A 26,633-nucleotide genomic window follows, 5' to 3' on the forward strand; every position below is an offset into this window, starting at 1 on the left:
GGACAGCTTATGTTGTTAAGGTTATAGACCTTAAAAGAGAGATTAGCCTAGAGTACCTGGGTGGGCCCAGTCTAATCACCTAATCCCTTGAAAGCAAATCAATGTCTCCAGCTGGAGTCAGAGAGATGCCACAGAAGGTGAGGTCAGATTTGAGGCCTGAGAGGGACTTGAGCTGTCGTTGCTGGAGGGGCCACATGAAAAACAGAAGGAAGAATGCAGGCAGCTATTAGGAGCAAAGACCAGCCCTGGGTGACAGCCAGCAAGGAATGGGGACCTCAGTCCTACAACCGCAAGGAACTGAATTCAACCAGCAACCTGAACGAATTTGGAAGTGGATTCTTACCCAGAGCCTTCAGTGAGGGATGCAGCCCTGCTCACACCTTGATTTTGGCCTTGTGAGACCCCAAGCAGGGGACCCAGTCCAGCTCACCTGGACTTCTTACCTATGAAAACCGTGAGATAGTAAATTTGTGTTGTTTTAACAACACTATGGCAGACATAGAAAACCAACCAAGTCCCATTTCAGAATTCGGGAGAGGACCTTTGCCATGATGCCATCTCATTCTGACCCTCCAGTCTCACCTGTCCAGGTGGGCTCTTAAGGAATGAAGTCATAAAGCACAGCAAAGTCCCACCTGCACCTCACATGCTACCTTGGATTGTTATAAAACCCTTTTTCCTGGCTTTGTCATCCTTCCCCACTCCCCTCCTCCATTTTAATGTATTTCCTTGCAGTTATTTTTCTAATGCATTTTATTCACACATTCGAGATGTGCAAGTTTGTATCCTGCTTTGCTCCCTCACATGAAATATTCTCACATCACTGAAGCCTTTGCATAAACCTCACTAATGGCTGCCTAATAGTTCATCTGATGGATGTACTGTAATTTACTTGTCCATTCTCCAATTCTTGGCCTTCAATTTATTTCCTTCCCTCTTTTCCCTAATTATCAATAATTTAATTTTTTACCTAAAGATCCCCCAGCATTTTATATGAAATCCTTATCATAGATTCCCAGAAGGGGAATTACTAGGCCAAAAGGCACAAAATTTTTTGAGGCTCTTGGTACAAATGCTAAATCACCTCCAGTTTCTGGACACCATCTAAGCCCCTTAATTTTGCTCTCTAAGAGCGGGTGGGGCCACCTCTTCTCTTTTTGCCTCTTCCACTGCGCTCTGCGGGGCTGGGCACACACCGGGTGTCCCACTAGCTCTGGGCAGCTTCATCTTGTTCTTTGTCATCCTCATGGACTCATTACGACGTCTGATCTATAGACAGAAAGGGAAGGCGCTGGGAAGCTGTGTATCACTCACCCCATCTTGGAGACTCATTCTGCCATTAGCCTTTGTCGGAAACAGGAATCCCAGCCCACAGCCTTCCGGTGTGCACCAAATACTGCATTTTGTTGTTATCGATGCATTTTTAACCCCCTTCTGCCTTCTCTGAGCATTGGGCTGGTGGGAAATCCGGTCTTGGTCATCCTTGGGCTTTTTCTCACCTGGTTCTGTAAAATGTCTTGGGGGGCATCTCAGAGAGCAACAGGCATTGTGTATGGAGGGGGCGCTCCTAATTACCAGGTATCATCTGAGAAATCCCTCCTTATGTCTGGAAGCTCTGCTGCCTCCAGAGAATGGAATTCTCTGTGAGGCACCCTACTTCGTTGGAGTCCCGCCAGACACGTGGAGCGGGGCAGGGACTGCCACTTTGCAGAGCTCTGAAGCCACGGGATGTCTTCTGTCTCTAGCTTTGCAGATTCTTTCATCTCTCTCCTTGTCTTGTGTTTAGTCCATTTGGGCTGCTGTAACAGAATGCCATAACTGGGTGGCTTAAATAACAGTTATTTCTCACAGTTCGGAAGCCTGCCGAGTCCAAGATCAAGGCAGCAGCAAATTCAGTGTCTGGTGAGACCCCACTTTCTGGCTTACAGATGGCCGTCTTCTCACTGTGTCCTCACGTGCAGAAAGGGTAAGAGGGCTCTTTGGGTCCCTTTTATAAGAGCACTAATCCCGTTCATGAGGGCTCCACCCTCATGACCTAATCATCCCAAGGCCCACCCCCTAATGCCATCACATTGGGGGGTTAGGATTTCAACATATGAATTAGGGGGGAGGGGGACACAAACATTCAGTCCATAACAGCTCTGAAACCCATCGCCCTTTTGCTGTGGCTAGAGGACATCCTGCACTCCTCTGCTGTTTTACCTGACTTACTAAAGGCAGAAAGAGACTTTGCTTTGAGGCAGCTTCTCTTCCCACCCTGCAACCGCTCCCCCCCACCCCAGGGCAGGAAGCACAGATGTGTCTTTGTGCCTTCCAGGTACAGGACCCGCCGAAAAAGGTAGGAAGGAAAAAAGCCACAAATCTATTTTTCAAGAAAAATTATTGTCATTCTCGGTAAAGACTCTGAGAAGTCCTGCAATAAAGAAACTTATCTTACTTCCTTTAACCCAGTTTTTCCCCACTTATTTTATCACAAGGTCCTGCCTCTTTCTTACCGTTCCATAATTTTCTTCAGACTTGTGTCAAATACACTGGAAAATACTGGTTTGACTTAATCACTGTATTGGTTGACAAATGAAGATACTGGGTAGATCATTTCACCCCATACCCATAATCTGGCCCCTATATGAGGCAGAACATAAATATCTATCATCTGAGAGAATTTTCTAGACAGGGTGAAGTCAGTCAAGCTCCTTTTCAGGAAAGCCACGTTTTTGTTCCGTCAAGGGCTCACTGTTTGAAGGCATCCCATTTAAATTGTTTTTTACAAAGCAAAGAATCCAGTTTATCACTTGTGTATCTGGATCTCATGTTTCAGCTTTTGCATCAGCCTGGACTGTGGGTGACTCAGAGGACCTGAGAAGCCATTGTAGAATCAGGGACCTGACGTCGCCAAGCCTTGGAGCCCAGTTTCTCTCTCTGAAACCCCGAGTCACATGGCCTTCATTGCACAGGGCATGTCAGTCTGCAGGGCTTGGCAACTGCTCTCAAGATGTGAATTGTTGATAATGTTCAAGGAGACAGAATGTGACAGATAAAGAAATATCCTGTCTGAGGCTCTCTGAGAATAACTTTGACAGTGGGGAGGAGGGAGCAGAAATAGAATTTACTGAGACTGTTCCAAGCCAGAGAGTGAGATAGGTGTTTATTTAAAAATTATATTTACTCTTTAAATAAGTAATACATGCCCAGGACACAAAATTCATACAAAAATGTAAACATGGAGTGTCTCCCTTCCACGTCTATGTCCAGCTCGCCCATTACCCTCCCAGGAGGTGACAACCATCACGTCTTCTTGTGCCCCCTAATGACATCCGATACCCAAATAAGCAAATATGCAAATTAGGTGAACAGAAAATTAGCTCACTACACATACTGTTCTGCACCTTGGCATTTTCGCTAGAAGATCGTCCTGTGTCTGTTCATATAAGGGCTGACTTATTCTTTTTTTACCTGCTGAATAAATTCCACTGGATGGATGTGCCATGATTTATTTAACTGATCCCCTCTGAATACAATTTTACATTGTTTTTTAATCTTTTTTACACTTGGTCAGTGGTTCTCAGCTCGGGGTGATTTGGCAGTGTCGGGAGAGATTTGGCAATATTGGGAGAGATTTTTGGTTGTTACAACTGGAGGGGGCGATGCTACTGGCTTGTAGTGGGTGGAAGCCAGGGATGCTGGTAAACGTCTTATGATGCACAGGACGGCCCCACCACAGAGAATGGTCCAGCCCACAATGTCAGTCATGCCGAGGCTGAGAAGTTCTGTGCTGGATGATCTCTCCAGCGTGTAGGTTGGGCTTGGGGAGTCAGGAGAGAGTGAAGTGTCAAGTCCAAAGTCACAGAGCTGGAGCAAATGGCTCGTGCCACAAGAATGCTTCCCTTTTCGGAAGGGGTGGGAGGCGGGAAGCTCCCGAGCGTATACCCCCACAGAGTCTAGAGGAGACACGTCTGGACCACCCCCAGGGGGAAGGGCTTCTCTTGTCTCTCATGTACCATTTTTCCCCCTAGATGCTTCCTGGGAACCCCAGAAGAGTGGGTAGAAGATGCAATTATCCTCAACAAACCAAATGCAGTCATTAAACAGAATCTTGAAGCTTTTAATTACCAGCATATTAGCATGTTACAAATGGGGAAGCAGCATTTCGTATATCATAGCAGAGGCATCGGGAAGAAAAACCTATTTTTACCCCTAATTAAGAGAATATTATGGAATAGTTAGAGAATTAATTGTACTCCAGTACATCTTTATAAGGAAGATAATTGGATAAAGATTGTTTCTTCCCTCCCACATCACAATATTTGCAGGCAGATGGCATTGTTCGGGCTGAGACAGTGTGGTGTATCAACACACGCCATCTCCTCCCTCAGAAGTATTTAATATGTTAATTGGCCTCCTCTTCGCAGGATATTATTATGATTATTTACATCTGCGCAGCACTTCATAGTTTTCAAACACATCCATGTGCACTATCACGTGGCCTCATATGGGATGGCCAGGAGATTATTATGCCCTTTTGACTGGTGATAAAACAGCTCTGAGGGACTGAAGTGACTTGTCAAAGGCCAGCAGCTGCAAACAGGGGCAGCCAGGATCTGAACGTGGGCCCACCCCTGAAACGTGGACTTCTGGACTGTGGGTGATTCTTCATTTTCTCTGCAACCTGGATGGTCCGGTGCAGCCCCCCTCCCCAGTGGATGTGTGCAAAACATCCACTGGGAAGGGGGTAAGATAACGAAGGGGGAAGAGGGTAAGATAAAGAAGGGTTGGGGCACCACCTGTGCAGTCAAGAAGACCCAAGTTCAAATCCCAGCTCTGTCACTTTTGGTTGTTTGACTTTGGGCAAGTAGATGAATCTCTTTGAACCCCAGTGTCTTCATCTGTAGAAGAAGTATCATGATCCTTATGTCGTGGGGCTGCGGTCAGGATTCAAGGAAATGGTGCCCAGATGCTCAGCGTGGCTCCTGGGAGGAGGTGGATCACAGCTATCATTGTTACTCTGGCCTGAATTTGTGGGCTTGTCAAACGTTTCTGATTGTATCTGGGCTTCACGTGTGCATACAGCAGTCCCAAACGTGGGTGGCTTCCGTGGCCATGGTTTCTGACGTGTCCTCTGGGCTGCTGCTTGCCTCCAAGCCCTGCTGGTCCTGCCCATGCTGGGTAGCAAGTCCCTTTGGTCTCTCTGGCCACCAGAGCTTCCCACCTTCATGGTAACCGGTCAGCCCAGCAGCTAAGACGGGGATGGGCCCTGCCTTTGCAAAATGCTCTAGTGGGGGATGGCCACAGTGGGCTGCGGGGCCCCCGATGTGCACTGTGCTCTGGTGGGGGGCACGTCTCTCCAAGTTATTCCCACAGCCTGTGCCTTCTTAGGGAAAGCCTGGCACTGAGCATGGGCTCACTGCCAGATGCGCATAGAAGCCGGCTTTTGAAAAAAGCAAGCTTTATTGCCAGGTGACGGCAAGGAGACAGGAGGCAGGGCTCAAATCTGTCTCCGCGATCCGGGGTTTGGGACAAAATGTAAGGGTTTAAGGGAATTTCAAACCCGGAAGCTGATCGGCTAGCCTCTAATCAGTCCACATAAGTGACGCGTGCTGCTGGAAGCCAGATTTTCCTTATTGACGGGCTTCTTGCTTCGTAAAGGGCTCTTGGTGGCAACATTTCTATTCTTGCCGTATTGCCGTAGACTGAAGATTCTCAGTTCCAGGGTCATGGTGACATGGAGACAGCCTGGAGACGTGGGTTCCTGTCTTGCACATGTGCTGTGCTGTCTCTGTGAAATAACTCAAGGTTTGGCAAATCAAGAACCTATTTAAGGAGGCAAAACCAGTTTAAGCTGGTCATTGTTTTACGTGCGAAGCCCACATGGTCAAGGCCACCTAACTAAGGTGCGGTCGAGTTCTAGATCTCACGCTGTCCAAGAATAACGCCTTCCCTTCGAATCCCAGGCTCACCTGCCGAGCTAGATCCCTTCCTTGAGATGAACTCTCCAGGAGCCTACCCCGGGTGGCAGTGGTTCTTGTCTGCCCAGAATCCCTTCCTCTCATTTCGGTAAACAAACCTCGCTTTTACTGTAAACCGGTGGTTTCCAGGGGAGCTACGTGTTCTTCACTGTCAACCTCTGTGGTTCAAGAAGGGTCAACTTCAGGGTGGTCCAGGTTGAGAATGGCAGCAGTAGCTGCATCCTGGGTTTTTGGGTTGTGAGCTCGGTCCCGGCCACAGCTAGGGTGGCCTATGTCGAGGGGCGCCCACGGCAAGGAGGGCTCAGCTCGCGTGTGGAAGGCCCTAGCGTGCTTCATCATGCTTCCTAGGGTGGGAGTGACCCTGCCGATCATCTTTCTGAGTTTGCAGCATGGAGGGCATAAGAGACCAAGTTCATAGTCCCTCCCCATCTCTGCATCAGGTCCAATCCCTTTCCCTGGAGACAGTCACCATACTCTATTCCATAGCTCTCATGTGAGTCTGCTTCCAACTGGCAATGAAGATGAATAAGGAGAGCCTGGACCACGGCACCAATGATTTGGACCATCACTCTGCACATGGACCAGAAAACTATGTGGGACCTTAAGCTTACCTTCTTTACTTGCATCAAATTATGACCAGTAGACTGAGCTTCTATCCCTTTGCTTATGGCAAGGGATGGCTTAAGTAAATAACTTAGGTTGACCATGAAAAAAAAAAAAGGGTTAACTCCAGGCCCTTGGTTCCAAAAGTGGACACATGATCAGTGAGAATGCTTGTTTTCCTGGCCACAGATTGATTTACGGATTGGCGTGTGACCCATCCGGCCAATCAGAGCCAATCCCAGGACTTTTTAGGGAGTTATTTGAGAAGGGATGATCTTTCTGCTGTGTTTGTTCAGCCGACATTGTATACACCTGGGACCGTAGAGGCCATTGTGCAAGGACATGGGGCATGCCTTCTGAGAATGCAGCCAACACAGAGGATGACAGAGACCAGACATGGCCAGAGACAAATTCCTGATTATATCATGAACACCTGGATCCATCCATGCTTGAAGGTTGCAAGTGTGAGTTGAGTTTCAGTCATTTGCAACCAAATGAGTTCTGACTAATTCAGGGTCCCACAGCTGCCCCTAGCGTTTAAGCTTCTCTCAAGCCCTCCCCCTCCATCGATGGGCTGACTTCAAGTTCTTTTCACAGGCAGCCAAAAAAATAGATGCCTTCAAGAGGGGGATGCAGAGAGAGGGGAAAGAAAAAAAAAGTCTCCTAATTTTCAATGCTGAATCTCTCCAGCCTGGAGAGATTCACTGGATCTCTGGATAAAATTATCAGAGATTATCTCTGGATAAATTATCTCTGGATAAATTTATCACTGGATAAAATTCACTGTCTTGCATTTTATTAGGCTTCTTTTCGCCATTTATTTTCCAAGACCATCTTTGAAACTGGCCATTTTCAAGAGGCAATGACCTAGATTATTTTTTCATGATGGCTGCCCTTTTGCAACCTGGCAGATGTTAAATTAAAATTTTTATTACCTCCTAAAGTTAACATAGAAATTCATGTATTATGGCAGCATAAAGACCGATCTTTGAAACTCTCCTTTCATACCCCAGTCGAGAAAACTATCGTTAGCCACATCCTAGCATCTCCTCCTTCAGCATCTCTAGATAGAGCTGGTGCTGTTTGTACAGCCCTGAACTTCAGCTCAGACACAAACTCCATTATGATACTTCTCTTGAATGCCCCCACTGCCCGGACACAGCCCCAAGCATGTCTTCATTTTTGTTTTGTTGTTCCCTGCCCTGAGCCCTCTCTCAGCACCTGTGACACTCTGTGCTCCGACTCGTTTATCTGTCTGTCTCCCTTTCCAAGCTCCTTGTGAGCTCAGTGATTCTATCTCCTTCATACTAGAGTGTATAAGTGTTTTGGTCTGGGTTTTATTCATTGGCCATCTCCCCTCAGCTTGGAACACTACCTGATACCTAGTATGGGCTCAATAAATACTAAATGCATCTCTGCATCCCTCATGCCTTACAGATGGCTTAGTATAGCAGATGGATGCAGGACCTGTAAGAAGGAAAGTTGTTTCCAGTGTCCCCAAAACCATGTTCTCCAAGGCACGTCCATCGTGGGCTCTTCTCCATCCTTCCATCCGCTCAGACACCAGCTGCCTTTCTTTTCATTCATTCATTTCATGTATCCCCCAGACATGGGGGGTTTGATGCCTATGCTGTGTCAGGCGCAAATGGATGAACGTGCACCTGATATTCTACGTGAATGCATTCAGTCTTCACCACAGCACTGTGATGAAGGTACACTGCTCCCATTTTACCGACACGGAATCTAAGACTCTGAGAAATAAAAGAGACAGAGATCACCAGATTTAAGTGGTGGAGCTTGGATGAACCCTCTTTTTCTCCAATTATCTTACACATGCATCTTATCTACCAGCTATTATAGCAGTTTCTGGAAAAGCAGAAGTTGGTGTCTTATATTTTGAGGGAAAGACGTAGTGAGGCCCCCAGTGGGCTCTCAGGAATAAACAACTAAAACCTCATTGCATGTGTTGCTCTGCCTTTTCTCCCTGCAACGGGGACCCAGTCATCTCACCTTTTCTGGGAAGCAAAAGCCCCTCTGTGTTTCCTGATGGACCTGATTGTGAACCTTCTGGGTCCCTAGCGAACACCATTAGCTGTTCCTGACTTCAGGATGGAAGAGATGCCAGAGGGGCAGGAGAGCTTGTCACACTACCTAGAATGTAGCCACTTTCTACAGAGTTAACGTGAATCTAACATACCATTATTGCACATACATAACTGTACGTGACGGTGCTAAATAATTCAGAGAGGAAGTTGGCAGCTCAGTGCTTTTTAATAGTAAATAATTCAAGTACTCTTTACATTTCCCCTACCCGTAGCTCAGTCTACCTGCCTGCTGTGGAGAGAGAAGCAGGAGTTAGAGAATAAAGAATGCAAGGACCATGATGACTAGAACATTCTCCCCCAGGCATGTTTACATAGTGTGGTGGGCAAGACGATTTGCACTTGCCCTTCGATTTAGGGGCAGCTTAGTTTGGGCTTTCAGCACGCTGGCTTTTGTGACATATTTTAAAGAGCCGGGGAAACAAGAAAACAATTTCCCCAGGCATTTACTCTGATTAAAGACTAGCAGGTGTGCCATTGTGTACCCATGCCTTTGTTAGCAATTTAAGTCTCTCTCAGCCAACTGTTCAAAGTGAGTTAGAGGCTTGAGAGCTGTGGGTGTCTTGAGCAGAGCAGCATCCTGGTATATAACGAAGGAGTCTGGGTTCTACCTTACTACCTGTGCAACCCTGGGCGAGTGATGAAGCCTTCCTGTGCCTCAGTTTCTTCTTCCATTAATGGGGTCCATAACAGTACCCCCATAGGATTATCAGGAAGACCAAATGGGAGTATGCATGTGAATAGTTTAGCACAGATCATGAATGGGCCTGGAGGGTATTATGCCTAGTGAAATAAGTCGGTCAGAGAAAGACAAAAACTGTATGTTTTCACATATATGTGGAATCTAAAAAATAAAACAAATATAACAAAAGAGAAACAGACTCATAGATACAGAGAACAAACTAGTGGTTACCAGAGGGGGAGGGGTAAGGACAAGATAGTGAAGGGGATTAAGAGGTACAAACTACTAGGTATAAAATAAATAAGTTACATGGATATAATGTACAGCACAGGGAAAATAGTCTCTCTATATATTTTTTGAAGATGTTGGGGGTAGGAGTTTATTTATTTTTGCTGTGTTGGGTCTTCGTTTCTGTGCGAGGGCTTTCTCTAGTTGTGGCAAGCGGGGGCCACTCTTCATCGCGGTGTGCGGGCCTCTCAGTATCGCGGCCTCTCTTGTTGCGGAGCACAGGCTCCAGACGCGCAGGCTCAGTAGTTGTGGCTCACGGGCCTAGTTGCTCCGCGGCATGTGGGATCCTCCCAGACCAGGGCTCGAACCCGTGTCCCCTGCATTAGCAGGCAGATTCTCAACCACTGCGCCACCAGGGAAGCCCAATAGTCAATATTTTATAATAACTTTGGAGTGTAATCTATAGAAATATCAAATTACTATGGTGTACACCTGGAGTTAATATTATATTGTAAGTCGACTACAGAAAAAAAAAAAGGTTTAGCACAGGGTCGGGCAGTTAGAAAGGGCTCCATAAATAGGACCCAATGCCAAAAGTAAATCAAACTCCTCCCTTTACTAAGGAGGTCACTGAGGCTCAGAGAGGGAGATGATAAGCCCAAGGGCACACAGCTATAGCTAGCATGACGGGGACAGAAGTCAAATCCTTCAAGTCCTCGGTTTCCCATAGAAGTGAACTTATGACAGAAGGGAGGGACAGTGTTGCCTGGTGGGCTGGCATGTAGTGAGGAGACATTTTTTTAGCTAAAGAATTCTTTGGAGTATTAAGTTTTATCATATAGACTTTGCATTTCTCTGTTTTAGTATAAAATAACATTAATTTCTTTTACCGAACACGTATTTATTTAGCCACCATTAGGTACCTGGCATGGGGACTATAGCCATAAACAAGGCAGACTAGGTTCCAGTCGATAAGTAAACCAGTTGACAGACCATTTTATATTGTGGTAAGTAAAAAGGAAACCCTAAAATGGGGTAAGGAGCTAGAGAGTGACTGGCAGCTCCTTCTACTCGGGGCCTGGGGTCAGGGAAGGCTTTTGAGCAGGGACAGGAATTGTGAGAAGGAGCTGGGCATCGGTGAGCTGGGACAGAGCACGGTAGCAGAAGGGTCAGCATGTGCAAAGGCCCTGGGGTGGGGCAAATTCAATGACTTAACTTTCCTTTTTAAAATCCAGAATAATTTTCATGGCTGTGTTACTTTTCTGTGACTGCTGTAAGAATTTATTACAAACTAGGTAGCTTAATAAAACAGAATTGAGTTCTTTCATAGTTCTGGAAGCCAAGAAATCTGAAATCAAGGTGTCAGGAGGGCTATGCTCCCTCTGGAGGCTCCAGGGGAGGATCTGTTCTTTGCCTTTTCCAGCCCGGGTTGCTGCCAATATTCCTTGACCTGCAGCTGTATCACCCCAATCTCTGTCTCCATCCTCACATCACCGTCTCTCCTCCCATCTGTCAAGCCTGGCTCGGCCCCAGTCTTGTAAGTGGATTTATAAGAGTGATTTTGTCATTAGATTTAGAGCCCAAGCAGATAATCCAGGATAAGCTCCTCCTCTCGAAATCTTAAATTAATCACATCTTTTGCCATATAAGGTAATATTCACTCTTTTACCAAAAAGGTAGTATTCACAGGTTCCAGAGGAGAGGACATGGACATATCTTTTGGGGGCCACCATTCAACCGACTATAACCATTGAGGAAGATGTGTCAGTTTCCAGACATTAAATTCAACAACAAAGGGGCAAAATTTGACCTGTTTTGAGTAGAGTCAAAAGAAAACTGTTTCCAGTTGTGTTAGCTATTTCTGACAACTTCAGCTTCTCAATATTCAGAATTAGCTCAAAATATGCTGCGTGAACCCAGCAGTGCGGCTGAAACATGGACGTTTGCATTGAAGTCCTTGCAGTCTGTGCTTTCTCTGGTGCTGTTTTTATCTTTGGAGGGCTTATGATGTGGCAGGCTCTGTGCTAACCAAACACACCCCTCGGGGAGCTTATTAAAGACAGGTTCCGCTCCTCTCATAGGAATGCTCCTTTAGTGAGGCTAGTTGAGGCCTGGGAATCTGCATTTTAAACACCCCAGCTGATTCTGATCCAGATGCAGGCACTCTGAGATCCCCACCTGGAGAGATGCTGATGTAAAGGGCGGGGGTGGGGGGGACTCATGTTTAATTATTGGGGGCAGTGTTGGAAAAAATTTCCAGGTTCGCACTCTATTTGGTGGAGACACAATTGAAGTAACATATCCATTTGCAAGAAGGCTCAGGCGTCCTGGAATGCTTTTCTCGTGCAGAGGGCTCAGCTGGTAGAACGAATCCAACATAGGCGTCTAAGGTTGGAGAGAGCTTTGTGGGGAGCCACCCAGGACAAGAGCACTGGACGCAGCTTGGCTCTACGTTTGCTGGCCCTGAGGTCTCTGTGAACAGGACCAGCTGGACTGCCTTATGTACCTCACACCCCTGCCTTGAAGAGTCATTGAGATTATTGGGAAGTTACAAATCCCGAGCGTGTCTGGACTTTCCTGCTCTCTGAGGGCTGCCGTGTTAGCCTGAGTTGGCATTTCTCAGAGGCTGTGACACTGGTGGTGCATAGGGTCCCCGAGACCACTGCCTGGGCTGATGGTTCCCTAGGAGGACTCAACATATGGTCATCCTTGTGGCTATGATTCATTATAGTGAAAGGATGCAAAGCAAAACCAGCTAAGGGAAAAGGCATGTGGGGCAAAGTACAGAGGAAACCAGGCAAAATCTTCCAAGGGTCTTTTCCCGCGAAGACCCCCAGGATGCGATTCATTCCTCAGCCACGAGTTGTGACGATGCCTATGGAGGGTTGCCCAGCAGGGAAGCTCCTTAGAGACTCAGTGTGCAGGGTTTGTACTGGAAGCTGGTCACATAGGCAGCCTCTGCCTGGCACCAGATTTTCAGACCCCCAGAAGGAGAGCAGGGGTCCAGCACAAACTACATCGTGTGTACAAATACTTCAGGTGTAGCAAGCCACCATTGTCAGTTCATGAGGTTGGGACCCCTACCCACATCTGAGTTGCCGTGTGTTAGCCAGGATTGTGATGGCGGCCTGGGCCCGTGTGGGCCTCCTGGAATCTCCCCTGGCTCAGTTTTGCAGGAGGCTTTGAGCACCATGGCCCCAGCCTGAGTCTCTAGTCCTCCTGGAGTATTGCTGGGTCCCCTAGTAACCGCATAGCAGACTATTGCCTTCCTGAAGTTGGACAGGGTTGGATTTTGTTTTTTAATAAGGAAGGCCACTTTAAGATGATGCTAAACAACATTGTACCACAGAGTGAAATGTTCCCTTCTCTTTTTCAGCCTTTCTGGTTATTTAGGAGAAAGTCTCTGCTCTTAGCGTCCTTAGTCTCTTTAGCCTCTTTCTAATAGTTGTGAATCTATCTTTTATTTATTTTTTTAGCTTGATTGAGGTACGATTGACATATAAAATTATAAGATATTTAAAGTGTATATTGTGGCGATTTGATATTACATATACATCGTGGAAGGATTCCTCCCCCCCACAATGCGATCTCCCTTTTATCTCTATTTATTTATTTAGGCCGTGCTGCAGGGCATGTGGGATCTTAGTTCCCTGACCAGGGATCGAACCCATGCACCCTGCAGTGGAAGCACAGAGTTCTAACCACTGGACCAAAAGGGAATTCCCAAGATCTCCTTTTTTGGGGGGGCTGCATTGGGTCTTCGTGGCTGCACGTGGGCTTTCTCTAGTTACAGTGAGCAGGGATACTCTTCCTTGCAGTGTGCAGGCATCTCATTGCGGTGGCTTCTCTTGCTGCGGAGCACGGGCTCTAGGCGCGCGGGCTTCAGTAGCTGTGGTGCACGGGCTTAGTTGCTCCGCAACATGTGGGATCTTCCCGGACCAGGGCTCGAACCCGTGTCCCCTGCATTAGCAGGTGGATTCTTAACCACTGTGCCACCAGGGAAGCCCAAGATCTCCCTTTTAAATGAAGGCAGCAGATTGGAGGCCCGGATTAGTGTCTAGCTAGAATTTAATAATGTGGATATTACAAAGTGGTTACCTTCTATTTATGGCAAGTACTATATGGTATCAATATAACGTTTCCTCTTAAAACCAAAGCATTTAAGAAAAAAAATCACAATCCAATTCATGAAAAATAAAATAAATAATAGTACAATAGTCTATTGTGAACATGGTTCTCGAATGAGAGAACTGGGGGGAACAATGTGGCTGAGACTCAAATTAGACCCAGAAGGGGTCCACAGAAGTTAGTGGGGGGATTCTCAAAAAGCACAGCCAAGCTGCTTCCCCGAAACCTGACAGCTGTGGGTAGGGCTGTTCATTTCCCAGTCCCTGCGCTGGTGAGCTGGGGGCCCCTCAACTCTTGCAGGGGAAGATGTAGCTGGTGCCTCCACTTTCCCCAGCATCCCATCCATGGTATGGGGCCAAGAGTGACCTGCCTGGGCTGGCCAAGCCCTAGAGCTGGGCCCAGCTCAATGCTCGGCAAGAAACTTCGCTCAACAGGCAGGGACGGTGGGCCCTTGTAGGCCCTGGCCCCTCTGCTGCTATACGGTCTGCACGCCCTGGAAAGCAGCCCTGGCCAGGAACTGTGTCTCATTCACCGCTGTCCCCCAGGGCCTGAAACAAGCCTGGCACATGGCAGGCCGTTACTAAGTATTTGTCGACTGACTGAACTGATGAATGAATGAGCGGTATGACTCCAGAGCTGATGGCTTTAGCTGCTACTTCATCTGCGAAACAGAAATAAAATACTTCTAACCATTTATTACTGATATCAACTTGTCCATTAAGAGTTAAAGGCAGGGTCGGGCCAGGAGGCCTGGCAAGGGCAGGAGGTTTATTTTCAGAGCAATTCTAAGAGCCTCTGAGGCTTTGCTGTGGGGCTGTGATGAGTTGGAGTCACGCTGTGAAATTTCACCCAGGTGGCCACGGGCAACACAGTGTAAACTTGGGAGGAATTGGAGCAAGAAGACCCCTGCAGTGGTCCAGATGATGGAGAGATGAAGAGAGGTGGGGGATGCTGGTTTAAACCAATGTCAGGTAGACCCCTGCGTCCTATCTTACTCCCCACAAATGCAATGGAGCGGATTTAAAGCCTTCAGAGAAATATCGCTCCCTGCCACGTCCCAGACCTTCCCCTGATCCTGGGGGATGGAGGAGATGGTCTACGCCGACAGCACTTACACACCCCATAAAAGTTAAGTGTATTTATACATAAGAGGCAGGCCTGGAAGGCCCACAGTGCAGTAGTTACGGGAAGAAATGTAGCCCTCATAAGAAACCTCTTAGAACAAGTGACATGTAGCCGGGGACTCTGTTTGGAGGAAGGGTGTCCCCTCTGTGGAACCTGGAAAGTTACAGTTCGACTTGAATTACTTCTAATTCACAGTGGCTCCAAGGCACGAGGTGAAACGGGTAAGGTGGCAGCATTTCCAGGTAAGTGAGGTTAAACCATCATCCACAGAGCAACTTCCCGGCAAAGAGCGACTTCTTTTGGAGATCACCAGACATGAAGTGAGAACAAATAATAATATGAGGAAATACCTCTGGAGTGTTTGTATATGCCCAGCAGCGTTCCAGAGCATTTACATGTATTCACCCATTTAATTCTGACCACAACCCTGTGAGGCTGATACTAATATTTTAGGCACAGGAAGGCTAATAATTCGGCCAAGAAGGCTGCACAGCCGGGGTTCAAACTTGGGCATCTGGCTCCAGGCCCGTACATTTACCACCATGTGAGGTCAGGGACCAGTGCTGTCCCCGCCTGGCATCCCGATGGCCCTGGCAATGTGTTAGCCCTGCTGGCCAAATGCTTGGTGGCCTTTGCAGATGGCCAGAGCACGTCTTACTCCTGAGAAGTGACACCCAGACCAGCTTGGTGGAAGCACTTGACGTGGATGATCACATTTGATTCTCACACCTACCCTTTGCGGCAAGGGCTGCGATTGTCTGTGTGTTACAGACAAGGAAACAGGCACAGAACGCGTATACACTTGGCCCTAGTCCCCACAGCTACTAGGCAGCCAAACCAGCCTGGACTTCAGGGCTGACCAAAGCCTTCTCTGTTTTTCTGAAACCTCCAGGCTGTAAGCCTTTATTTCCCTATTTCAAAGCCAGACCAGCCTCGTTCATTTTCTTTTTCTTTCTTTTTTTAATTGAAGTAGAGTTGATTTACAATGTTATGTTAATTTCTGCTATACAGCAAAGTGACTCAGTTATATACACATATACATTCTTTTTTAGATTATTTTCCATTATGGTTTATCCCAGGATATTGAATATAGTTCCCTGTGCTATACAGTAGGACCTTGTTGTTTATCCATTCTATATGTAATAGTTTGCATCTGCTAACCCCAAACTCCCAGTCCCTCCCTCTCGTACCCTATCCTTGTTCTTTTTATAGGCATTAAGACTCAGAGAGGTTAAACACTCTGCCTGAGTAAGTAGGGAGATGGGACTCAAATTCAGGTTGGTCCCAGTCCAATGCTTACACTCTTTCTTCCCTTCCAAGCAGTTTAGACTGACCACGATTTAAAATTATGGGGCATCTCCCTTTTGAAGCAGATTTCCCATGGGGAGGTGTGTGGTGATAGTCTCTGGCCAGACCAAGAACTGGGACTGGGGAGTCAGGGAGATAGGGTTCTAATTCTAGACCTGGCTCTCACCAGCGGCATGGCCACAGCTGGTCATTCTCCTCTCTGAGCCTCCGGGATGACAGTAAGAGCACCACTTCCAGGCTGGTCATCAGGACGAAGTGAAATAATCCCCTAGGGAAACACAGACTCCCAATGGCCCGGATTTGTGTCTGTGCTCCCCCAATATCCAAATCAGTAAGTGCTTGACAAATACCTCTACAAGAAAGGGAAGAAGGAGAGGGGAAGGGGGAAGGAGGGAGGAACCCATGTAAATGTGTCTACTTATCTGATCTCATCCATCTTCTGAAGAACAAAGGGGCAAAAGTAAGTCTACCCATTTCACAGGTGGAGCACTGAGTCCCTGGATTGTAAGGGACGGGCTGGCCAGAGCGAGCCCAGTGCTCACTCAAATAGATTTCTTTGCCTCTTTGTTCTTTACCATGACCTTTTTTTTTCCACCCAGTGCTCACTCAAATAGATTCCTTTGCCTCTTTGTTCTTTACCATGACCTTTTTTTTTTTCACCACAAAATTTCAGAACGTCAACACAATGAAGTGCAGGACAAATAGGAGGAGAGGCATAGGCTCCCTCGGTTGCCCTGCTGTGCCCTCCCCGGCTGGGCTCTGGGACTGTCTGAGGGGAGCCAGGCATCTGGAGGCCGGACAGCCTCTGCAAGGAGGAGGAATTGACAGCAAATTCCTCCAAAAATACCACCTGCTCCTCCTGAGTCCCGGGCTCAGAGGACACACAGCCCTTGTAGACCCAGGAGTCGATTCTGATGGACTCTGCGTTTCATCTCAGAAATGCAAGACTGAAATGTCCATCTGCACGTTGGCCCCATGGAAGCCAGGCCTCCACAGGGCATTTCCCCTGGGAAGGGATACCTGTATGACTAATTTCTAGCTAATTCATCTTGATTAAGTCTAGTCTTGTTTCTAGAAGCTGAAAACCTGGTGAGGAGGCAAGCCTTAGCTGGCACGAACCACTTGGTTTTAATACTGGTTGTTAAAATATTGACAAAAAATTGTTTCGTTTCAAACCTCTTCCTCCACCCAGGCTGCTCCCCTGGGACCTCCCCACTATCCAGCAGTGAAGGGGTTAACACGTCATCATTGTCTATTCTGACTGGTCAGTCCCCTGGTGGCTCCCACCTGTTAAATATTTAGAATATTACCCTGGGGGCGATTTATACAATAAGGAAACAAGCCACAGCATAAAATACTGCAGAATGTCACAAGGGGCAAAGCAAGTTGTAATGACCACTCATCCAATGGGCAGCAGATTTCTTTGGAAGATGTCCATCCTCACCACCCTGGGCCAGGCCCCTTCCTGTCTCATCTGGATTCCTCCTTCAGCCTCCTCCCTTCTTAGCCTTCTCCCTGGCCTCCTTGCCACCACCATCAGCCCCCAGTCAATTTGTCTTCCACTCACAGGTGGAAAGACAAATCACCAGGACTTGGCTTAAAACCATCGGATGCCTTCTCAGGGTCAGGGTCAGGCGAAAGCTCCCTTTGGAGCAGTTCCCGCAATTTGAAGTTATATATTTGTGGGTTTTTTTTTTTTTGGTTTCCCCCGTGGGACCTCAAGCTCCACCAGGACTCCCCAGTGTTTCTATCCAGTGTCTAGCTCAGTACCTGGCACTCACGAGATGCTCACTAGATATCTGTTTAAGAACAGAAAGAATAAATGAATGGATGGATGAGGACTCCCTGTGAGGTCTGTAAGACCCTAGAAAGGACTGAAGTTTTTTCCTGGGTGGCTTATGACTTGTAGGCAGAGAAGAGACTGGCATTCAAGGCAAGGGGACAACCTGGCAAGGGCCAGGAGGTGGGAGGCAGGTGGCTTTAGCCCCTGCCCCCACCCCACCCCGTAAGGGTCCTTTAAGCAGGAAGATGGTATAAGGAAGGGATTGCAAGCCTGGGGCTCTGGCGTCAGAATAGCTGAGCTCAAGTCCTGGCTCCACCATTGCCAGCTGGTAATCTTGAGAAGGATGTCACCTTTCTCTGCATCTTACAAATGGGGACAATGGGGATATCTACCTTATACAGCTGTTCTGAGGACTAAATGGGATAACAGGTATGTAATAAATGTTAGCTCTTGTGTTTGATTCTAGGGAAAGAAGTAACACTTGCCAACCACTTTCTGTGCGGGGTGCTCTCTGAGCTGATCTTGTTAACTTTTCAGCAATCCAGCAAGTTTACCTGGTTGTCTCAGTTTGACAGATCAATTAGACATCCACCCCTGTGAAGCCCACTGTCTTCAGCCTCTGGTTTATTAAGGTTGGTCCAGCGCAGTGATGTTTGACCCTCACTGAGCCATGGGAATCACCTGGGGCGCTGTGTAAAATACCCACACTTGGGCCCATCTCGGCCAAATGAATCAGAATATCTGGGAGTGAACTGAGTGTCAGTATTTTTTGAAACTTCCCATGTGATCCTAATGGGCAACCAGGGTAAGAACCACTGGTCTAAGTTTGGGGTTGAAGACCATGGAGTTGTCACAGTAAGCCCCATGGGAATAGGGGTGGAGTAGGGAGGGGGCATGGGGATAGGGGCTGTGAGTCACTTCTCACCCTGACCACTGACAGCAAAACCAGACAAATGACTCTACTTACCACCCCGTGTGAGCATGCCCCAAGGTGTGGCTTCTAAGGGCTCAGCACTATTGCTTGATGGGGTCCACGAATCCCAGGCGTCCTTCCTTTTTATAGGGTTGTCTGCTGCAGGCAGCCAACTTGTCTCAGTCAGCAAAGCCCCAATCTCTTTCAGAGTGGGGTGTAACAAAAGGGAACCTGAGATAAATGGTGATTTTCTCTGGGCCTGCCTGGGGGCTGACTTTGTTCCTGGTCCTTGTTGGAGGAGCTCTGGGGCCCAACCTGACTTTTCCTAAAACCTCGGGATTACCGCATTAACTTTCAAGCCTCTCCCACAGCAGTTTGCAAATGGAGGTCATTTTCCTACAAAAAACAAACAAGATGCCCAGTTAAGTTGTAACTGAGCAGGACCCTATGGAGCCTTCCCAGGACAGACCCCTCTCCCATATCTGCTGCTTTAGATCCACTCTGAAGTACTCAGATAATAGTATCTGATGCACATTTCCTTAGTTGTTTTACAGATGCTAAAACCCCTACCAAATGGAAGAAATTAACTGCTTAATGACCATGAGCACATAGTGCCCAGACCTCCTGGAGCCTAAGGACCGATAACGTTAATCCCTGTGACACTGTCCTGTTACCTCACCATCAACCAATCAGAGAGTTGTACATGAGCTAATCAAATACCCTGGGAACTCCCTTCCCTCACCTGGCCTTTAAAATTGCTTTGCTAAGGGCTTCCCTGGTGGTGCAGTGGTTGAGAGTCCGCCTACCGATGCAGGGGATGCGGGTTCGTGCCCCTGTCCGAGAGGATCTCATGTGCCGCGGAGCAGCTGGGCCCGTGCGTCCGCAGCCTGTGCTCCGCAACGGGAGAGGCCACAACAGTGAGAGGCCCGCGTACCGCAAAAATAAAATAAAGTAAAATAACATATATAAAGCACATATTAAGCTCTCAATAAGCAGTAACTGTTATTAGGAAACAACATCAGAAATATATTCAATATTTTTAAAGCATAGCCTTTATTTTTGCTAATTCTAAGGGTAATACATGCTAATTATGGAAAATTAGAAAATGCAGACAGATGTAAGAAAAAAACCTACCCACATTTCCACTATTCAAAGATAAGTACTTCTGGTGATTATTCTAGCTTATTTTTTTTTCCTTAAAAATGTACCTATAGGGCTTCCCTGGTGGCTCAGTGGTTGAGAGTCCGCCTGCCGATGCAGGGGACACGGGTTCGTGCCCCGGTCCGCGAAGATCCCACATGCCGCGGAGCGGCTGGGCCCGTGAGCCATGGCAGCTGAGCCTGCGCGTCCGGAGCCTGTGCTCCGCTACGGGAGAGGCTGCAGCAGTGAGAGGCCCGCGTACCACAAAAAAAAAAAAAAAAAAAAGTACCTATATAGGTGCAGAAAAATCAGTTTTATGCTGTGGGTCCTGCTTTTTTTCCCCCTACTTAACATTGAATCATAATTGTTTCCCCTGTTTGTTAGATATTCTTTGAAAATCTAATTTTCACAGTTTGGATAGATGCACATTTATTTAGCCAGTTTCCTCCTGTTGATCATGCAAGGTTTTGTTGCTGCTATAAATGGTATTGCAATGAGCTCTTTATCTTTTATTAAAAATTGTGTTAGCACTTGGTCAGACTTTCAGAGGCTTGTCCCAAAGTGTGGGCTCCCGGCTGCATTTCTGGTTGGCTGGCCCCAGCTTTTGCCAGAGTACTTGTGTCAACAGCAGATGGAAATGGATTTCACCCTTGATGGGTGGGCCCAGCGCTCAGTCTCTGCCTCTTGGAAGTGGGGCCTGCTAGCTTCTGAAATGTACAAACACATAATCCTTTTCGATCAAAGGGGAATCCTTTCTTTGGCCTCCAGACACGGTCTGCTCTGTTCCTAGTTGCGTGAGTGACACTTTCATTTATTGCCCTTACCTTTCCTGTTTCATGGAACTGGGGAAAAAACAATCTCCTAAGGCCCTGAAGTCTTCAGATCCTTAATAAACCATCTCTGTTGGGACATCACTCCTGATCTTTTGCTAGGACAAAAGAAAACCTTAATTTCCCAGTGCTGCGTCTGCCTTTGCCTGCATTCATTACCTGCATTGATAAAGTCTTCCGATTTATGAGTAACCAGCTAATGGCTACATCCATTCTCCGGACTGTGCCCAGGGAAGTCTTGGGGGGGACCACCTCTTCATATGATGCTTGTATTAATCTACTTTTGGCCTCTCCTTGGTAAAAGGGCATTGACAACTTTTGATAACCCCATGGCTATTTGTCTTTGGGGAAATGGGACTAAATCCTAGGGCTGATCTCACTTGGGAACAAGACTGCCCAGTAACTCAGCTGCAGCGATGGTGGGAGAAAGGAATCTCTAAATACAAACAAACATACAAAGAGAAGAGCTGCTCTCAGGCAGCAGTGGGGCAAACTGAAGCAATTCAGCCCTGTTTTATGTGGTTTTTTTTTTTGTTTTGGCATTTTAAGTTCAAAGGACATAGCTTGGTTTTATAAAATAGTTTCAGTCCAGAGGGCAGACCACATAAAAGTATCCAAAGAAGTCCTTATGGCTGGAGGCCAGTACGAATGGCTCTTTACCTGTTTTGCCCTCCATTCTTGCCTCAGAACCTTCTGGAGTGTAATTCTTAGAGCAGATTTGAGATAGAGAATTGATTTAATCATGGGGCTCATGTGAGTCCCCAGCACGGTTTCTTGCTTGCACTGATTTTTTTTCCTAAATCAGTTGAGTTTAGAAATGTAATAATTATACCCAAATCTGCACAGCCATTTTTTTCCCAGAAAATTGATGTGATCTGCATGTGTTATTTAGCTATAGGACATATTGGAGCAGTGCAGCTCTTACATTTTGCAGAGGTGTTGAATGCCTTGTTTGAGGTATCTGGGTCCAGGAGGGCGGCTGGGATGATTCAGGGCTTGTCTATTCCCAGGTGAATCACCATCTGAGGGGAAGGGCAGCAGGTACCAGTCCCCTTGGACTTGAATCACAGCCTCAGCATGTGTCGGCTTTGAGACTTTGACAAGTTACTTCACCATTCTGTGCCTCACTTTTCTCATCTGTAACATGAGGATAAGAATAGTCCCTACCTCACAGGATTATTTTGACCCATAAATGAATTACTATGCATTAAGCACTTTGAACCCTGCCTAGTTCATTGTTAGCTGTTATTTATTATGCTCCAAGTGGTATTTGGATTCTTTCAATGTGAGTCACTGTGAGCAGAGCTTCTCAAACTTTAATGTGCATATGAAACACTGTAGGTCTTGTTTAAATACAGACTTTTAAAAAATAAATTTATTTATTTATATTTGGCTGTGTTGGGTCTTCGTTGCTGCATGCGAGCTTTCTTTTTATTTTATTTTTTATTTTTATTTTATTTTATTTTTGCGGTACGCGGGCCTCTCACTGTTGTGGCCTCTCTCGTTGCGGAGCACAGGCTCCGGATGCGCAGGCTCAGCAGCCATGGCTCACAGGCCTAGCTTCTCCGCGGCATGTGGGATCTTCCCTAACCGGGGCATGAACCCGTGTCCCCTGCGTCGGCAGGCAGACTCTCAACCACTGCGCCACCAGGGAAGCCCTAGGCTTTCTTTTTAATTGCGGCGAACGGGGGCTACTCTTCATTGTGGTGCGCAGACATCTCATTAAGATGGCTTCTATTGTTGTGGAGCACAGGCCCTAGGTGCGTGGGCTTCAGTAGTCGTGGCACATGGGCTTAGTAGTTGTTGCTCGCGGGCTCTAGAGCACAGACTCAGTAGTTGTGGTGCACGGGCTTAGTTGCTCCGCAGCATGTGGGATCTTCCTGGACCAGGGCTTGAACCAGTGTCCCCTGTATTGGCAGGCGGATTCTTAACCACTGCACCACCAGGGAAGCCCTAAATACAGATTCTTACTCAACAGGTTGTAAGTGGGGCCTGAGAGTCCACATCTGCAGCAAGGTCAGACTATAGCCAAGCAGCTGGTCATAGACCACACTCTGACATGCAAGGACCTTGAGAACTTAGATGAAAACTGCAGATTCCCAGGCCACATCCCAGACCCACAGGTTCAGGATTATTCTTGAGCCCTAAGATCTCATGGAATTTGCCTTGCTAAGTTTTAGACTGTTTTGGGACCTGTTACCCCTTCTTTCTTCCCTCTCATTTTTGGAATGAGAATGTCTGTCTTATGCCTGTCCCACCACTGTATTTTGGAAGCACATAACCTGTCTAATTTCACAGGTTCACAGCTGGAGAAGAATTGTGCCTCAGGATGAATTGTACCCTGAGTCACACCATATCTGATTTAGATGATATTTAGATGAGACTTTGGACTTTAGAGTTTAGAGTTGATACAGGAATGGGTTAAGACTCTTGGATCTGTTGGGATGGAATGAATGTATTCTGCATGTGAGAAGGACATGAATTTTGGGGGGCCAGGGGAAGAATGAACTTAACTGTGTTCCCCCAATATTCATATGCTGAAGCCCTAAGGTGATGGTGTTTGGAGACAGGGACTTTGGGAGTTGATTAGGCATTAGATGAGGTCCTGAGGGTGGGGCCTTCATGATGTGATTAGTGCCATTATAAGAAGAGAAGCCAGACTATTTTCTAAAGGGTGGTGTCTAAAAATACATTTTTGTCTGTTCCTTTGCCAGTACTGAGTGTTATATATTAAAACCTTTGCTAACATAAAAAAAAAAGAGACACCAGAAAGAATTTGTTTGGTCTCTGTCTGCCATGTGAGGACACAGTGAGAAGGAAGCCGTCTGCAAGGCAGGAAGAGAGCTCTCACCAGAACCTAACCATGCCAGCTCCTGACCTAGGCTTCCAGTCCCCAGAATGTGAGCAATAAGGGTCTAGTTTTTAAGCCCCCCAGTCTGTGGTCTTTTGTTAGGGCAGCCCGAGCAGACTAAGACACTGGGGGTGGGGCTCAGGGGTCAAGTGCTTAACAAGCTTCCAGGTGAATCACATTCTCCAAAGTTTGGCTGGAGGGAGTTAATTTCACTGTTAGTGCAGGCATGGCTTGTTCAAAACCTGTGTGTGGAATGTTTTGTTTTTTATTTACAGCTTAGGTTTCTCCCTCTCCCCCTTCGTTTTCCTTATTCTCTCTCTTTCTCCCAGGGCAGACTGTATAGCTGGTAGTTGTAAGACTACTCCTTCTGGTTTTGTCTCCAACTTTTGCCCCTCCATGTACAGCTGGGTGGCACCTCTATTGAAACATGTGTCATATGGAGACTGTGAAACAGGAACCCAAGGGCTGGCTCAGGAAGTTGGCAGTCATTGACCAAGTCCTGACCATTCTGGGCTGATTGCTGCAAAACTTGTGGGTCGGGGTTCTAGAGTTATCTATGGTCTGGCCGTTGTCTGTTCATACAGCAGTAGTACCAGGTTACGAGTGTGTTTCCTCTTTGGTGTAATGAGCATCTTGACAGTAAGGACCTTTCTTGCTCTTTTGGGGATTTCCTCAGCACAGGACTTGACATATGGGGCTCACCAATGCTTGCTGAATGGATGAATAAAAGAAAACATGCAGCCACCAAGTCCTGGAGCAGTGAGCCATTGCAAGCCATAGAAGCTCAACAGTTCAAACCTACTGGTCTGGGTTCAACCACCTCATCTTGATTCAAGTCAACAAATATTAGTGATCATGAACCTTGTGTCAGGGCCCAAATCTGAGGCCTGGGGGGCAGGCAGTGAAACCAAATGACTATAATTTAAATTCTCTGTGAGCTTTCCCACTCATAGCTTATATTCAAGGAGCGATTATACTAGAATGCAACCAGCTGTTCAATCAGTCCTTGTTTAAAAAAAAAAAAGAAATTGGCTCTACATATCGTAGTTTATAAAATTATGTTAACCAACCTGATCTCATTTAATCTTCATAACAACACAGGGAGGGAGGTATTACTATCGCCCCATTTTAGTGATGAGAAAGCTGAGGCTCTGAGAAGCTAAGTAACTTATCTGGCACCTGACAGAGTGGGAAGTGCACCCAGGTTGGAGCTCAGCCTATTCCCTAGGCTGGAGGTGGGGCACAGGAAGTAGGGCGTGGAGGGATCTGGGCAGGGAGGATAGAGGTGCCCTTTCGTGAGAAGGAGGAGGAGAAGGGATGCTGCGCAGGTGGAAAGAGCTGATACCTCCACACCTCATGCTCCCTCGTGTGGCATTGGAGGGGGTTGGTCTGTCACACCCTCAACACTGAGCACTTGAATGAGAAGAATTTTGTGAGTTTGTCAGATGGCAACAGGTTAAGCATGTGAGCAAATTGATAGATAAGGTGAATCTTGTCTAACTCCTGGCTTTGGAATAACCAGCCGGAAGGGAAGCAAAATCCTATGTGCGTTTGCACACAGGCATTACTCGCCCCACCCCATCCCCGGCCCCTGCCCCCAGGCTTCCAGGTAGAAGTTAGCACCAGGCAGCTAACCCAGGGAGGGAGGGAGCTTCTTGGCTGCTCTGGGCCATCGGAGGGAAGGGGTGAGGCGCCAGGCATCCGGTTTAGCCCAGGCAGAGTTGACTGAAACCAGGCGGGTGTCAAATGCCACCCCAGGGTGGCTGGGCTGCCCGAGCTATCGACCAGACAGTCCTGTTCCGCCTCTGGGGCCTGGGATCCGTTCAGGCCCCGGCAGCTGGGCAGCGCCCTGGTGGGACCAGTTGACCCCACATGCAGAGACCCACTGGGTAGATGCCTCTAAAATCTATGCTGGTCAGAACCCCACTTGGGGTATTTTGTACCCTTAGGGTTACTGTAGTAATGCAAGGATGCCTAAGACAGATTGGAACTGCCTGATGTTGGAAGAAATTCAATCTCACTAGTAGTAAAAGATAAGCACATTAAAACAAGATGTAGTTTTATTATTTTTCCCTGGCCAGAAAGCTTGGCCAAGATTAAAAAAAGATAACATCCCATGTGAGCTGGGGGCGGGGAAGCCAGCCTTCTCCCACACTGCCAGTAGGAGTGCCAGGGGGCTTTCGGGGGCATCACCTGTGACCTCCCAGCCACTTTCCTCATAGGCAGTAACCTAAGAAATAGAAATTTGCACGAAGATGTATGTGCAAAGATGTGTTGGAGGAGTTAATATTTGGAGGACATTAGTGTCCAACAAGAGGTGAGTAGTTAGAAACGTTTTGGTATATCCGTGTGACAAAATTCCAGGCAGTCATGAAACTGATGTAGAGCTTTATGTGTTGCTATGGAAAGATGTTCCAGATATACCGTTGGGTAGAAAATACAGGTTACAAAATAACATGCATAGTATCATCTCAGTTTTGCAAAAAACCGGAACCATCTGTCTACATACAGCTTATATATATGAAAAATGTATAGATGTTAATGTATCGATGCACATATGTGTGTATATATATGAATGTATATATATAGTGTATATATGAAAAATATTAATAATCATTATCTGTGTGTGGTGGGATTATGGGTGAATCCTGTGCTTAAAAAAATGTTTTTAAGGGAAAGCAATTACTTGAATAACGCAAATGGAAAGTCTTTAGAGGCAAAGGCCTCACAGGCTGTAAGGCCTGTGAGGGTGGAGGGACGCATGGTGGCCAAGAGCCAGGGTCATCTTGGGCCTGGGGTGACTCCCGCTCAGACATGTTTTATCTGCGGGGCTCGGGCAGGGGATGTCAGCTCTCTGGACCTTGGCGTTCTCGTCTGAAGCAGGGCATCTGACAATCCCTACTTCATAGTGGTGCTGTATGAGGTGGGGTGCTATCTGTAAAGTGCCTGGCACATAGTAAGTACTCAGTAAATCCTA

At 47.1% G+C, this 26,633-nt stretch overlaps 1 pseudogene; it reads left to right on the plus strand.

Moving 5' to 3' along the window:
• Window positions 1-6,165: 6,165 nt before the first annotated feature.
• On the plus strand, window positions 6,166-6,492 carry LOC149747514 (cytochrome c oxidase subunit 6A1, mitochondrial pseudogene; annotated as a pseudogene).
• The last annotated feature ends 20,141 nt before the right edge of the window (window positions 6,493-26,633 follow it).

The sequence above is a fragment of the Delphinapterus leucas genome, chromosome 15 (genome assembly GCF_059928025.1).
Source record: "Delphinapterus leucas isolate spDelLeu-1000000601 "Yukka" chromosome 15, BTC_Dleu_Yukka2, whole genome shotgun sequence".
NCBI lineage: Eukaryota > Metazoa > Chordata > Mammalia > Artiodactyla > Monodontidae > Delphinapterus > Delphinapterus leucas.